The sequence below is a fragment of the Hyla sarda genome, chromosome 3 (assembly GCF_029499605.1).
Source record: "Hyla sarda isolate aHylSar1 chromosome 3, aHylSar1.hap1, whole genome shotgun sequence".
Lineage (NCBI taxonomy): Eukaryota > Metazoa > Chordata > Amphibia > Anura > Hylidae > Hyla > Hyla sarda.
In genome coordinates, this window is record NC_079191.1 from 359,350,286 (window position 1) to 359,364,893 (window position 14,608).

General features: G+C 44.4%; 1 protein-coding gene across 2 annotated transcripts in view; it reads right to left on the minus strand.

Moving 5' to 3' along the window:
• Positions 1-14,608, minus strand: part of NKX2-2 (NK2 homeobox 2) — a 105,806-nt gene that overhangs the window by 23,002 nt on the left and 68,196 nt on the right. The gene's annotated exons all lie outside the window — the stretch shown is intronic.

Here is a 14,608-nt window from a genome sequence, read left to right on the forward strand (position 1 = left end):
AGCCAGCAAAACTCATCTCTTCAGTATTCAGGGTGTTGTAGACTCTGCACTTTTGTAATGCCCTCCCCACCTCTATGGGCCCCAAACTGTAATAATTCTGCCCTTGGTGTCCCCACAGTACAAGTGGGTAGGTTAGCAGGTCTCCCATGAAGTAGGTATATTCCCCACAGTAGGCAGGAAGTTCCCCTATTAACTAGGTATGTCCCACATTAGTTAGAAAGTTCCCTAATTATGAAGTCCCCATAGGCAAATATGTCCCCAGGTAGGTACCTCCTCAATAGGTAAATATATCCTTTGGTAGGTAGGCCCCCTAGTAGGTAGGTACATAGCCAGGATGGTGGGTAGACTCATAGGGGGGAGTCTACATTTGTGAATATAAAATACCTATGAAAATTAAAACACATAACAGGTTCAAAGTATCAATACATGATTCAGTAAATGGTGAAGCACTAATGTACTGGTCTTCATAACGTAATTTCATGTTCACACTGTCTAATCATTTGTTGCGCATAAAAATGCAAATCTTCATGATGTTATTCATGTACACACCATCTATTCATTTGTTTCGCACATAAGCCAGGAAATATTACCCATGTGTCAATCGGAACACAATTGTTAATATGTAGTTAGTTGTGAATCATGAGTTCCTTTCTTTTGTTTAACCCATTTGGGGCCCTTGTCTGAAGTGTAAACTGCCAATATGCTTCACGGCTCAACAATTTATGGTACAGATCTCCCCCTCGTATTGCCATCTTTAAAGGGGTATTCCAGATTTTTTTTTTATTATTTGACTATGCTACAGGGGCTGTAAAGTTAGTGTAGTCCATAATATAGTGTCTGTACCTGTGTGTGATGGTTTTCTCACAATTCTTATTTGATTTTCACCCCAATATTTATTTTTAGCAGCATACAAAATGACTGTTGTCTCAGAATTTTCCCAGGTTGCAATGCGGCCGAGACCTGACTCACTAGTCAGCTGATGACAGGGAGCCTGTCTGCTTCAATGGGTGGAGCGATCGCTTGGTGGGAGAGAGATCAATCTGCAACTAATGCAACAGCTGTAGGCACCCTGATTGAAATCCACAGGTCTTTTTGAATGGATGCAGCTCATTTATGTTTCAATGGGTGGGGGGGGGCTGATGTGTGGGAGGGAGGAAAATGGAATTATGGAATTTGTAGTAAAAAAAAAGAAAAGTCAAACTGGAAATACCAGTTCGCAAAAAGCTAGCCACAGTATTATGGTAATCTCACAACATAGCCATTTAGCCCCAAGACAAGCACAGATCCTTCCTAAGCATGTCCATTACTGTCTGCCAGGTACGTACTAAAATCACCTTATGGTGGATAACCCTTTTAACTTTTCAATTGCATACACTCTAAAATGATTGATACTACTGTTAAGAATTGGTAAATGTGCGGCCTTAATTTGTGAGTGACTACCGCTGTACAATTTTTGCCGAGTGTCGACGTAAGAAAATTCACACCAGGCCAGGTTGGTATGAGTTCCCTTCTCGGTATCCCAGGGAGTTCTCTTTTAATTCAGGAAATACAGTTGGTTTTTACATTGTGCAAAGAAGGAGGTTTGGGGGGGGGGGGGGGGGGTTAGTTATGACATCACAATTAATATGTTACAGTTTGATTGGTTGTTCAAACATTGTGTCTATATATTAGCATATCTAGTGTCCATTAATTTCTTGGCAAAAGTTCTCTGTTCTTGTGGTGCATGCGCGCGGCTCACCGGAAGAGACGCTAGTGATGTGAGCTCCGTGCCGATCTCACCTTCTTAAGCCTTATTCAGCGCCCGACGGGCTCCACCAGCCGTGAGTCTAGTCTGCTCCGACCCTGGGTATGTTCAAGCAAACTAAGAAGCGGAATAAGAAGCTATCCCAGCGTCTTTCCCAGTCCATTCCGGACCTTTTCCGTGCCTCACTAAGATCCAATATGGCGGCGGCGGCGGCCTCCCCGCAGCACTCAGAGATGGCGTCTGAGGATGAGAGGGACCCCGACCCAGCACAAATGTCTCCTGCGGACATGTTCCGCCAGATCAAGCAACTCTTCCAGCTGGAGCTGCAGAAGGCGGTTTCGGAGTTTACTGCCCAACTACAGGACCTGGGCCAAAGAGTCGCAGATAATGAAAGCAAGTTGGGTGATTTGGCGGAGGCTGCTGAGACTGACCGCCGCGATATAGATGCTCAAGCCGCTAAGCTTGAAGCGGTGGAGCTCAAACTTGGGGACCTTGAAAATCGCTCCCGCAGAGCGAATATAAGGATACGGGGCTTACCTGAATCGGAGACGAATCTGAAGTCCACTGTGGACGCCATGTTTCAAGCACTGTTGCCGCAATACGAACCTGAATTACTCTGCATGGATCGCATCCACCGCACACTAGGCCGCCCTAAGTCCTCTGATGTTCCGAGAGACGTTGTGCTGCGCCTACACTATCCTGAGGTGAGAGACCCCTTGCTTTTTGCTGCTCGCAATCTGCCAAACTTGCCGGGCATGACTGCGGAGGTTCGTTTATACTCGGATCTCTCACCGTCCACCTTGGAGAGGCGCCGAGCTTTTCATCACATTACACTTGCCCTGGTCCGGGTGGGTATTAAGTACAAGTGGGGGTTCCCATTCTCCCTCATCTGCCAGATTAAGGGACGCTCTCACCAATTTCGTACCCTGATTGAGGCCCAAAATGCTCTTACTAAGAAGGGCATCCCCTGGACTGCCTCTGAGATACCCCCCTCCTCAGCCTTACCCCGGAGGGGCCCAAGCCGTCCAGGACTTGGACCAGAGTTCCGTCACCGCAGCGCAGATCCCAGCGTCGGCTGGGGAACACTCCGGACGTCTGACTCCCTAGGGACTTTATTTACCTGCTTGTTCTGGACTCTGGCTTCACTCTTATTGCCAAAGGCTGGTGGGATCGGATTGTTGTGTCCCATAACATCCTATGAGGATGGAAGTATGCAGGACTACTTTAATGTGTAGTTCTGCTTTCCTGACAGACTCTGTTGTCCATGTTTGTGTTTGTCTCGTTGTTTGTTGTTCTGTTCCATTGTTAGTCCGTGGATTTTTGTGTTTTGTGGCTATCTGGTATTTATATGTCCACCATGTTATAGCAGCATTCCCCTATCTTACTTATGTGTAAAATCATCTCTTACAATGTGAGGGGATTTAATTCTCTTCTCAAACGTAAGAAGGCTTTCCGGTACTATATACGTCATCACCCAGACGTCATCTGTATCCAGGAGACCCATTTTTCCCACTCTTCGTTCCCAACCTTTTTACATCCCCAGTATTCTAGGATTTATATGTCTTCTTTTGTATCTAAATGTAGGGGTGTTCTGATTTGCCTGCGCAACACGTTCCCTCTTGAATTGACTCGGGTCCATAGAGATTCTGAAGGCAGGTATGTGTTGCTGTTGGGCACCCTGTACGGTAACCAGATGTGTGTGCTAAACTCTTATGCTCCTACCTCCTCTCCTATTTCCTTCTTTTTCTCTCTTTGCTCTTTCCTCTTATCTTATTCTTATGATACTTTCCTATGGACTGGGGACTTTAATTTTGTATACAATTGTACTCTGGATAGGTCCTCTCCCACTCCTCTGTCTAGATCTAAAGCTCTACAAAAACGTTTGTTCACCACATTCCACTCTTTGCAACTGGCTGATGCTTGGAGGGAACACCATGGTCAAGCACGGGGTTACTCCTATTACTCCCCTTCTCACAAACATTACACGCGCATAGACTGGCTGCTCCTCAACACCTCTTCCCTGCCGAATTTATTATATGCCAGACATATACCTTCTCCCTGGTCTGACCATGAGATGGTATGTGCTGAATTGGATTTTGTGGGAGGACCTGTAACCCCCTTTAAATGGAGGCTCAACGAGTCTATGCTAACTAACCCGGTGACTAAACAATCCATTGTTGACGATCTCACCTCCTACTTTTCTACTAATTCCACTCCGAACTCAGACCCCATCTGGGAGTGGTCTGCTCACAAGGCTTACATTCGGGGTAAACTGATCTCATTGGCATCTGCACTGAAAAGAGATCGCTCTAAACACCAACACACTCTTCAGGATAAGCTGGCCCGACTTACTATAGCACATCAGAGGAACCCTTCTTTATATTTACATAATGCCATTAAAGAGACCAGGCTGCGGCTGGATGCGGTATTGTCGACCAAGGTGGAGAGGGCGTTACGCTGGACCAAAGCTACTTATTACCGCTATGCAAATAAGCCTGATAAGTTACTTGCCAATATGCTTCGGCAACGTCAGAGGCTTAATTATGTCCACTCCATTCAACTGCACCCTGGTTCTCGAACTTCACATGCTGACCGTTTCTATCAAGCCTTCCACTCCTACTATTCTGCTCTCTACTCTATCCCTGACCAGCTGCCAAGCCCCTCTCTCCACCTATCTTCTTTCCTGAATTCTATTAGTCTTCCGTCTCTGACTGCCACCGACAGGGAACATCTCAATGCTCCTATAACGTATGAAGATGTTTCGGATACCATAGCCTCCTTAAAGCAAGGAAAAGCCACCGGCCCTGATGGTCTTTCCGCCCTCTATTACAAAAAATTTTCCTTGTCCCGCACCTGGTTGCCCTCTTCAACTCCTTGTTCAAGGCCACAGTTTTGCCCCCCGAATATTTAGATGCTCTAATCACCGTGATTCCCAAACCCCAGAAAGACCCCACTGTGGTTTCTAATTATCGCCCCATCTCATTGATAAATTTAGATACTAAAATCCTAACTTCAATTTTTGGCCCGCAGGTTAAATTGCGTACTCCCGCGTATAGTGCATGCAGATAAAGTGGGATTCATCCCGGGCAGACAAGCTGCGGATAATATCAGGAAGGTGTTGGGAATTGTCCTCTGGGCCTCCTCTATGTCTACTCGGACACTATTGCTTGCATTGGACATAGAGAAGGCTTTTGATAGTGTTCTATGGACTTACCTGTGGAGTGTCTTGTGCGCTATGGGATTCTCTGGTGCCTTTCTGCATATTATCTGGCCACTTTCCTCCAGCCCCTCGGCGTATCTGAAACTCCCCACTACCACTCCCATTCCAATCAGGAGAGGCACTCGCCAGGGGTGTCCGCCGTCCCCAGCACTATTTGCACTGGCCATGGAGCCTCTGGCGATCCTCATACGTAATTCCCCCAAGGTTATGGGAGTTACTATCAACAACGTCCCATATAAACTAAATCTGTTCGCAGATGATTTATTGCTGTCATTGACACACCCTTTGTCTTCCCTCCCCAACTTATTTCGCATACTCTCTGATTTCACCTCTTGTTCTGGGCTGAAGGTCAATCCCACTAAGTCCGAAACGCTCTACATTGACATTCCCAGTCACACTCAGAAACTCATCTCACTGAACTTTAACTTCCTGTCACCCACCTCTGCCCTTTCCTATCTAGGGGTCCGTCTGACCCCTACCATCGCTTCTCTTTATGGAGCAAATTACCCACCTCTTTACAAGACTATTAGACAGGATCTCTGCTCTTGGGACATGCCTCATTTGTCTTGGATTGGCAGGGTGAACACGATTAAAATGGTGGTCCTGCCCAGATTACTATACTTGTTTCAGACCCTGCCAATTCCTGTCTCAACAGCGGATCTTAAAACACTACAAGCTGATGTCTTCCGGTTTATATGGAAGTCCAAACCACCCCGCATAGCACGTAGCATTATGCAAGAGACTTGGGGGACTCTCGGTCCCCAACTTTCTTAAGTATTATTACACTGCCAGGCTGGGCCAAATGGCCTGGTACTTAGCGGAAGGGGACGCACCCCTTTGGGTTCATTTGGAATCCTCCCTTATATCCCCCCATTCCTTTCCTGCACTGATGGGGTCAATCCCTCCCGTGTCCAAATATGTCCCTTATTCAGCTCTACTTACACTCCATTCCCTCTCTCTTTGGCGGCTGGTTTGGTTTCGCTTTCACCTCCAAACTGGCCCTTCTCCTCTCTTACCTCTTTTTCACAATCCTCATTTTCTTCCTGGACTCGACAACTCCTCCTTTTCTTGGTGGGCCGCTCAATCTCTTATCATTGTACACAAGTTCCACACGCGGTGAACTTTGTTCACCCGGAATGGGTTTCTTGCGCAATTTCTTCCACCTGCATCGGAATTTCTCTGCATGAATCAGGTATTCTCGTTTCTCCACGCGACTTTTCCTACACGCACAGTTACACCTCTAACGAGGTTTGAACACCTCATGCTGTACACCCCGGCTAGGAGAGGACTGCTGGCACTTATTTATAGTCTACTGAATGCCCCACCGCAAGACACAAAATTGCCTTTTATGCTTCGGTGGGAGGCAGATTTTAATATTGTACTGTCTCTGGAGGATTGGCAGGACTGTTGCGACACATTGAGTAGAGGAATCTGGCAGGTGTCTGTCACTGAGACCTCCCTGAAAATTTTAAACCGAGCTTACTATGTCCCTGCTCGACTACACGTTATATTCCCCAGCTCCTCTCCCCATTGTTTCCGGGGATGTGATTCGATGGGTACCATGCTACACACATGGTGGACCTGTGACATAGTCAGCACTTTCTGGCGCTCTGTTGTCTCTATACTCCATTCTGTTCTTTCATTTCGCTGTCCCCTCTCACCTGCTTTTTGCCTTCTTAGTAGACGACCGCGCAGGATGCCCAACGGCCAATTCCGCCTAGCACAGTTTGTTTTACTAGCAGCCAGGATTCACATCGCCGCTAGCTGGAAAACTCCTGTGTTATCCATAGATAGAGTGGTTGATAGGGTTAATAATATTATGCTATTGGAAAAAATTTATGCTGTAAGATCTGATTTAGTTGCCATTTATGATAAGATCTGGTCTCCTTGGATCTCTTCTTCTTACTGTCCAGATATTCTGTACTCTTTATCGTTGACATAAACTAATGTACCTTACTCTGTGTTGTGGACCATTGTGAGCTTCAAATTCTTATCTATGCTATTACCATGGACATGTTTGTTTATATGTTCTATTTTACATGCAGTTATGTTTATGATTCCGGTTACATCCCGACACCACTGTTCCGTATTGCTATATTGTGCTTCGTCAATAAAATTGATATATTTGACACTAAAAAGTTCTTTGTTCGTCAGATGTTTAGTCTTTCTACTCCCGCATGGAGTCGTCTCAAGGCCTCTATTCGGAGTCACGAGCAGATAGCATTCTGACATAAATGGGTTGAAGGGTAAAACTATGCATCATTCTATCTGCTGATTAGTCATTTGAGCATGGCATAGCATAAGTCTTTATTTTGCAAGCCCTCTAGCTTGAGATTTCTGCATTTTTCCACAAAGCCCAATGTTTAGACTTCTTGCCTCCACAATCTTCAACTCAAGGTTCTTGATTATGTGCAAAGAGCAGCTGAAATGTTTTGAATTAAGGAAAGCAAAGTTTTTCTGTAATAGCATCGCTAGCATTTTAGCAAAGGCATATGAGTATAGATATAGCAATCAATATATCAATATATTATAAACCCAACACTACCACCATGTACTGTACTTCAGAGAAGTGCGCCGATGCCCCTGATTTATTTCTGGTACCATTCGGTTTAGTGGCATCATTGAGATGTTCCCTGATTCTTGTTTTTAGCTTTCGTGATGTGCACCCTACATATTTTAAGTTGCAAGCTATGCATTCAATCATGTACACTACATTTATAGAATTACAATTCATGTGTTATTGGATTCTGTGTACATGATTGTCTCTGCACGTTCTCGCCACTCCACAAGCTTTACATCTAGTCGCTCCACACCTGTAGAAGCCAGTATTTGTTAGCCACGTATTCTCACTCCGAGTTTCTGAGACTACCAAACTCGGAGATAGCTTGTCTCTAAGTGTATTGGCTCCTTTTGGTACTAATGCAACTGCCTGCGCTAGGATGTGAGATAGTTTGTCATCTTCTTTGAGTAGATGTTGATGTTTGTAAACCATATTGTGAATAGTTTTGAAATGTGGATTGTATGTAATGGCCAGGACTGGTTTATTGGGACTTTCTCTAGAGGGCTTTCCTACCCTGTTCTCTTTAGGTGTTAATAAATCCTAACAGTCTTTGCAGTTTACAATCCTTCTAGCTCTATTCATCTGGCCACGGTTGTAACCCCTTTTGGACAGTCTATACTCTAGAGATTGAGCTTCCTCCAAGTAGGTGGATTGTGAAGTGCAATTTCGCTTAAGTCTGGTTAACTCTCCAACAGGTATTGTGCGGATCGTCTGCAGGGGGTGATTACTGTATTCTCGTAATACTGTATTTCCTGAGATTGGTTTTCTGAAAGTTGATATTTGGATATTTTGCTCAGATATTCCTGTGGGTTTTAAATCCAGAAAACTAACTATGACTAAATCCACATTGTAAGTAAACTTCAAATTGAATGTGTTGGAGTTTAAATAGTCTATGAACAGTGGTATGGAAGACATATCTCTCCTGCAAATGAGGACATCGTCTATGAATCTTCCATACCACTGCACATGACCCAAAAATACATCTTTTGTTTTGATAAACAATTCTTCATACAGCGCGCTGGAGTTTCCATGTAGGGAAAGGCTCTCCCCGCTCATTAGCAAATTTGACAATGTCTTATTGGGAAGAGAAATCTGTATTTACTGTCAATTATGTATTTTCAGGTCATGTGCAGTGGTATGGAAGATTCATGGATGATCTCCTCCTCATTTGGAGGGGACATATGTATTCCATACCACTGTTCATAGACTATTTAAACTCCAACACATTCAATTTGAAGTTTACTTCCAATGTGCATTTAGTCATGGTTAGTTTTCTGGATTTTAAACTCACAGATATATCTCAGCAAAATATCCAAACATCAACTTTCAGAAAACCAATCTCAGGAAATACAGTATTACGGGAAGACAGCAATCCCCCCCTGCAGACAATCCGCACAATACCTGTTGGAGAGTTGACCAGACTTAAACGAAATTTCACTTCACAATCCACCTACTTGGAGGAAGCTCAATCTCTGGTGTATAGACTGTCCAAAAGACATTACAGCCGTGGCCAAATGAATGGAGCTAAAATTATTGTAAACTGCAAAGACCGTCAGGATTTATTAACACCTAAAAAGAACAGGGTAGGAAACCCCTCTAGAGAAAGTCCCAATAAACCAGTCCTGGCCATTACATACAATCCACATTTTAAAACTATTCGCAATATGGTTTACAAACATCTACATCTACTCAAAGAAGATGACAAACTATCTAACATCCTAGCGCAGGGAGTTGCAATAGTACCAAAAAGAGGCAATACACTTAGAGACAATTTATCTCCGAGTTTGGTAGTCTCAAAAACTCGGAGTGAGATAAGTGGATAACAAATACTGGCTTCTACAGGTGTGGAACGACTAGATGTAAAGCTTGTGAAGGGGAGAGAACATTCAAAGACTTTATGGACACTGCAAACTATCATGTACACAGAATCAAACAACGCATGAATTGTAATTCTATAAATGTACTGTACATGATTGAATGCATAGTTTGCAACTTACAACATGTAGGGTGAACATCACGAAAGCTAAAAACAAGAATCAGGGAACATCTCAATGATGCCACTAAACCGAATGGTACCAGAAATAAATCAGGGGCATAGGTGCACTTCTCTGAAGTACATGGTAGTAGTATCAATAACTTTATAATGTATGCAATTGAAAAGTTAAAGATGGCAATACGAGGGGGAGAACTGTACCATAAATTGTTGAGTCGTGAAGCATATTGGCAGTTTACACTTCAGACAAGGGCCCCGAATGGGTTAAACAAAAGAAAGGAACTCATGATTCACAACTAACTACATATTAACAATTGTGTTCCGATTGACACATGGGTAATATTTCCTGGCTTATGTGCGAAACAAATGAATAGATGGTGTGTACATGAATAACATCATGAAGATTTGCATGTTTATGCGTAACAAATGATTAGACAGTGTGAACATGAAATTACGTTATGAAGACCAGTACATTAGTGCTTCACTATTTACTGAATCATGTATTGATACTTTGAACCTGTTATGTGTTTTAAGTTTCATAGGTATTTTATATTCACAAATGTAGACTCCTCCCTCTGAGTCACATACTTAGAGGACGAGGATTGCACAGGTGTTGTGGTGATCAAGAGTGTGCATGCCCTCGAAACGCGTCCATTGGGAGCGTGTTACCGGCTAGGTGGTGTGATGTGTGTATCTCCTGCAACTTTTAACCGTTTGTAATAAAACATTGAAGTGTTAAAGGAATTGCTGGATCATCTACATTTCTTTACTGCCACGTACAAAGCTGAGCAAGGCTTGGATCTGTGCAAAACCGAAGCAGGTGAGCTGAAATTTTTTTTGTATTTACCACTGTATCCCGGTAGAAGGGTATGCATGTAAGTAGGCAGTCAGTGAGGTAGAAATGTAGATAGCCAAGTAGGTAGGAAGCTATGTATATATTCATGTCGCCAAGTAGGTATCCAGGAAGCTAGCTAGGTAGGTACAAAGCCAGGAAGTTATGTTGTGTCCTGGTACAGAATATGGTTCTGTACAGTCCTAAAGTCCCCTCCGGTAGAGTCCCTCAAGTCCACAGGGCTCACCTGCAGGATTCCCCTAGGTCACTATTATGGTATTCTATTGTATATTAATTATGTACATTTATTATATGTATTGTACAGTGAATATGAGCACTGTGTAAAGATTATTAGGATGTTTAGACTGTATAGGACCTTTCTTAAGTCATGTGATATGTGATCACCTGATACCCAGAGTTCCAGAGGCACAGGTAACCCCAGGCAACCAGCTACCAATGGGCTTTAGTCAAGCACCCTGATATATAAGGGGCTGTAGTCTCCACACTAGCTCTCTTTCCCTTGATTCCTGGACAAGAAAGCAAGCACAAGTCCTGTACAAGTTCATTCCAGCTAGGCCAAAGCCTACAAGTCTGCAGCCACATCTAATCTGTAAGTCTTCTATGTCTACAAGTCAATTCTCTACTGTCTCTACCAAAGTCATAACAGTAGCACAGTGGCATGCATCATTATTATTATCACTACAAGTCCAAGCAAGCCTGAGAGGTTCCCTGTGTCCCGGTCACATCTGTGGAAGTTGGCTATCTGTAAAGACTGTTATACTGCCTTCTTCAGTAATGTTCCAGTTGCATCAAAACCTACTTTGGACTCTCATTTAATCTATGCCATTTTGGGTTGGTTGTCGGTGGTGCCCTACACCATGCAACCACATCCGGGCGTCACGAACACTAGGGGTTAACAACATCTTGCCCCAGGGGTTAATACCATCTGATCCCACCACTCAGTCCACTACACCCGTGGTCCCGCCATACACCAGTGGTTTACCACAATTTTGGCATCCACGAACAGAATACGGGTGTGTGCCTTAACTACTCAACCCCCCAGGCCACCCGCAACAAGATACGGGTGTATATCATTGCTGCAAAAGCCACTAGTCCTCCCCCTATTCAGAACTGTACTTAAAGAATTGTCCGGAGCTGTCGCGAGCTACGACAGAAATTGCACCCACAAGTGTATGGGACATTGTCTATGAAAATGTGCTTTGCCGGGGTGCTGGAAAAAGTAAGGGGGAGGTGAAAAATACTGTATTGCTGTTAACAAGTGTACCTGCAAGGGTTAAAAGTCATCCCTGGGTCTTCCCGCGCGCGAGCGGTCGCAGCTTCGCCCCGCTAGTCCTCCGCAGTCACGCCTCCTTAGCCTCTACAATGGGGACCTCTTCACTTTGCGGGATTTTAAAGATAAGATACGGAGCCTTTCTGTTTTCTATTTTTTCCCCCTAATCAACAGGTGCAGTTGCTCACTGATGGGTCTCACAACAAATGGGACAAAGCCCATCTTAGAATGTTAGCGGTACAGAACCCTAGTTTGTCATTTCCCGCTTTTAAGAGACAAGCCATCCACGTTATTGAGTCCGGGGTCTGAAGAAGTTAGCATTTCTCCCTCAGAAACACTAGGGTCGTCCGCTAGGTCAGTGACATTATCCCCACCTGCTCCTGTACCAGTACCACCTGCCCCATCAATCCCTGCGGCCTCAGAAATTCAAAGTGTTAGGCAGGACATTGATCAGCTGACCAAGGCCGTAAAAGAGCTTGCTAGCCAGACCAATCCACCTAGCCAGGAACGACCTCCGCCTAGAACACCTGTCCCTGCTCCCCGTCCTGCTACCTCCCATAATTTTCCCTCCAACAAACCTCCAGAGACTCAGAGGCCCTTCTGTAGCCATTTTAATACTGGCTGGAGAACACAATGTTGGGCTTTAAATGGGAATCCCCTGAGGTCAAGGACTGGCCCTCAGGAGAATCATCACCAGGTCCAAATTCAGGACTCTCCCTTTACATCGCCCCATGCCCCTATGTAAAAGTTGTTGTAGAAGGGGTACAGTTTGAGGCCCAAATCGACACGGGATCTCAGGTGTCCACCATACCCAAGGATGTCTTTTATAAATATTGGAGTGCTGATTTGTTATGTGAACCTGATTATGCTGATTTTAAAGTAATGGCAGGGAATAGAAAACCAGTACCCAGGCATGGGTACTGGGAGCCAACCATTCAAGTGGGAGAACATATACTCAGGGAACAGGGAGTGATTGCAAACAATGCATCCGATAAGGGGGCAGCAGAGTTTATATTGGGGATGAACATTATGAGACACTCTTTTACTGAAATAGTAGGTTCATTACATGCCTCTTTCCCCTACATGTCACCTTCAGGGAGGCGGGCTGCGCAACACCACTTGAAGATTCTTCAAGCGGAGCAGAAGTTTGTCAATCATCAAGGAGAAGTTTTCCGAGTATGGATTCAGGACATCCGGTCAGTAGTCTTTCAGCATCATATGGGGACCATCATCTGGTGCCAAGCCCGACCTGGAGTTACCTGGAGTCTGATACAGCTGGAAGATTATCCTTTGGACAAGTAGTCTAGTCACCATCTCAGATGGGAAAGTCCCAGTCGGTCTAGTTAACCTGTCCAATGCTGCCACCATCCTGCCGAAGTATACTCCAGTTGCTCAGTTGTACCTCATAGAGTCAAAAGACATCCTCACTAGGACACAAGTGGCCTGGCTGCGAACAGCTCAGGCAGCCCCAGGGCTTGTAACAAGTCATCCTGAACCTTGGTGGACTTCAGCTCTAAGTGGGGAACGAAGACACCCCAGCAGAAAAGGTCAGTGGAGTCATTAACTCCTTAAGGACGTAGGGCGTACCTGTACGCCCTATGCCCGGTCCCGGTGTTTAAAACGGGGTCACGCCATGACCCCGCATCACACCGGGTCGGTCCCGGCTGCTAATCATAGTAGGGACGACTGGGCTAACAGCGTGCGGCATCGATCGTCGTGCCATGCGCTGTTAACCCTTCAGACGCGGCAATCAAAGTTGACCGCCGCGTCTGAAAACGAAAGTAAACGCTTCCCGGCAGCTCAGTCGGGCTGATTGGGACATCGCAATGTTCTGATCACCTGGGGCGCAGGCGGAGGTCTCCTTACCTGTCTCCACGGCGTCCGATCGTCGATTGAGTGCTCCAAGCCTGAGCTACAGGCTTGAGCAATCGAGCCCCTATCTGACTGATCCGTGCAAAGCTATGGCTTTGCAGGGATCAGCATAGGAGATCAGTGTGTGCAGTGATATAGCTCCCTATGGGAGCTATAACACTGCAAAAAAAAAGTGAAAAAAGTTAACAAAGGTCATTTAACCCCTTCCCTAATAAAAGTTTGAATCACCCCCCTTTTCCCATTAAAAAAAAACTGTGTAAATAAAAATAAACATATGTTGTATCGCCGCGTGCGAAAATGTCCGAACTATAAAAATATATTGTTAATTAAATCACACGGTCAATGGCGTGCGCGCAAAATAAATTCCAAAGTCCAAAATAGTGTATTTTTGGTCACTTTTTCTATCATGAAAAAATGAATAAAAAGCGATAAAAAAGTCCATTCAATACAAAAATGGTACCAATAAAAACTTCAGAACACGGCGCAAAAAATGAGTCCCCATACTGGCCCATATGCGGAAAAATAAAAAAGTTGTAGGGGTTAGAAGATGAGAATTTTTAACATATAAATTATCCTGCATGTAGTTTTGATTTTTTTCCGAAGTACGACAATATCCAACCTAAATAAGTAGGGTATCATTTTAACCGTATGGACCTACAGAATAAAGATTAGGTGTTATTTTTACAAAATTACATTTTTTCTTAAATTTTGTCGCACAATGAATTTTTTTCCGTTTCGCCGTGGATTTTTTTTGTAAAATGACTAATGTCACAGCAAAGTAGAATTGGTGGCACAAAAAATAAGCCATCATATGGAATTTTATGTGCAAAATTGAAAGTGTTATGATTTTTAGAAGGTGATGAGGAAAAAATGTAAATTCAAAAACGGAAAAACCCTGCATCCTTAAGGGTTTAAAGTGGCCAAGCAGTACCATGAAGCTTTCAGAAAGCACCCCACCGACTTCGGCCAAATTACCATGATACAATACCGGTTCCTGACAGGCGACCGTCCGCCAATCAAGGAGAGGCACCGCCTTGTAGCTCCGGGCATGAACCAGATGGTCAAGAAGATGTTAGCTGAAATGAAGGATGCTGAC